The sequence below is a fragment of the Procambarus clarkii genome, unplaced genomic scaffold (assembly GCF_040958095.1).
Source record: "Procambarus clarkii isolate CNS0578487 unplaced genomic scaffold, FALCON_Pclarkii_2.0 HiC_scaffold_1017, whole genome shotgun sequence".
Classification (NCBI taxonomy): Eukaryota; Metazoa; Arthropoda; class Malacostraca; order Decapoda; family Cambaridae; genus Procambarus; species Procambarus clarkii.
The window spans coordinates 55,806-58,020 of record NW_027190049.1 but is presented as its reverse complement, the minus strand read 5'-3'; the positions used below and the strand labels follow the sequence as shown (position 1 = coordinate 58,020).

Genomic DNA, 2,215 nt, shown 5'->3' with positions numbered 1-2,215 from the left:
CTAGAGACTAGAGACGAGAGACGAGAGACGAGAGACGAGAGACGAGAGACGTGACGTGATGCCATGCCATGCCATTCAATGCCTTGTGATTCAATACCATGCAGTTCAATGCGATGCGATGCGATGCGATGCAATGACATGCGATTCGATGCCATGCGAGGCGAGCGATGCATCATCTAACATAACGGGATTCCCTGGAAAACGACTCTGTTGTTGAATGAACAACAAAGTTAAGATATAAGAAGATGTAAGTAATTCGAGAAGTCTGAGTACTGTAGGTACTATAGCAAATTCATTGCTTAATATATGTGAATGTGTAAGGAATCCATCCATCGCTTTTACCGAGTATACAAATACTCGGTCATTGTTGGTGTTTAGGGAGGTAAATGAAGTATTGCAAAGCTAATTACGAAACTAGCTTTCACAATGACATTTGGTGGTTGGTCGCTTTGCAAATTATAGTAGATTCTATATCAATTTTATTCGTTATTTTACGTGAATGAATGTGTGCCTGCATACATTGCCTAAATAAAGAATGTAAATATACGTCGGTGGTGTTTAGAGGGGTGAATGAAGCATTTGAAATCTAAATAGGAAACTAGCATTCAAATGGAGAGGGGTGAGAGTGCAGGTGCGCTTGAACTTGGGTGGGTTCTGGGTTTCATTGACGTATATATTACAGGTGAATGTGTGCATCGAATGCTCGATTGAAGTATATAAATACACATTGTTAGTGTGTATTGAGGTAAATGATGGATTGTAAAGCTAATCAAGACACTGGAATTCACTTTGAGGCTAGTGGCTGGCCGGCTGGCAGGCAAGCGTGGAAGTGGCAAACGATCGTTGAGTTGCCGTGTAAAACCACACCAAAGCAACACCTCCCTCCATCTCAAGTCGAATTTCGTCTTTATTACGCATTGGTACATTCCAGCAATGGTAAATTAAATAGATAAACGTCTAATCTTGATGTATGTATGAATATAATTTCGCCGTCAGAGCCGACTAAGGAATTCCGAGTGATATACACACACACTCCTCCCTCCCTCCCTCCCTCCCTCACAAGGGAGAGTGAGTAATTCTGTAAAAAAAAGAAGAGCATGCCAACAATGGGTAACTATTATAGTTAGGTTCTCGATCATAGTAAACCCGTTGATTTAGAGTTTATTTGCACAATGACTACGTCATATTAGATGCCATTTAAATACCAAATCCAGTTCTCCACTAAATGCAGACACAAGTCTAACACTATTCAACCCATCTCTACCAGCCTTTTCATAACAAACCACTAAGCTATCTAAACCAGTTTCCACACTTATATAAATAGAGAAAAACTTCACCCTATATAACCTATCTCAGAAAACAAACAAAATCAATTAATATTGCACTAACTGGCAACCCCCCCCCCATTCATAAAATCAACTTCTTTCCTTCCACACCAACCATCGTATTTCTTTGCTCGCACATAATCTTTAATCTAAAGTTATTAAATGATATTACTCACCTCACTCTCCTTCTTTCTCCTTCCTTCCTTCCTTCCTTCCTTCCTTCCTTCCTTCCTTCCCTCTAACTCGTTGCAGTTGTTCAGCTTCGACCCATCAAACCCGGACTCGACTGACTCACTTCTGCTGCTCGTTCCAAGGCTTTTTCCTCATACGATGTTGGCTGGTGTGAAGTAATTACTGCAATTCAAATTAACACGATTCATTAATGTACATAACCAATTAACATAATCGTCTCCTACTTGATTTTGACTAGTTGATAGGGTTGTTTTTGGTCTCCCCGAAGGGAGTGGACCGATCCCAGAGGTACTGCAATACCGGGCCGATCCGCGGCAAAGGTGGAGCAAGCTCCTAGCACTTCGCCATGTTGCAAAAATCAGTTTAATATCGAGGATCCCACATGGGGATCGTATCAGATATTAAGCTGATAAGAACAGATACTACACTTTGATCTTAGCCAAAAGGCCGAGAAGCGATAGGATGCATGGTTGCTCTGCAACACCAGGCAACAATTGCGGCTAGAAACCACGTAGCGAGTTTCAATTGCAAAAGGGCATGTGATTATCGTTGAGTACTATTCGAATTCAAGCATACATATAAACGCCATGCAGTAAAGGCTTTAACCATTTCTTACCTGATCAATGAATTTATATATATATGCAAATTCATGATATTACATGGTTTCATTCATGAGTAGTGAATATGTAACTGGCGGC

The 2,215-nt window shown here is 40.8% G+C and overlaps 1 non-coding gene across 1 annotated transcript; it reads right to left on the bottom strand.

The window, feature by feature from the left end:
* Positions 1 to 1,783: 1,783 nt before the first annotated feature.
* LOC138361952 (U2 spliceosomal RNA) lies at positions 1,784 to 1,976 on the bottom strand. The gene has a single exon (XR_011227309.1). It is a non-coding gene; the product is annotated as a U2 spliceosomal RNA (small nuclear RNA).
* Positions 1,977 to 2,215: the final 239 nt, after the last annotated feature.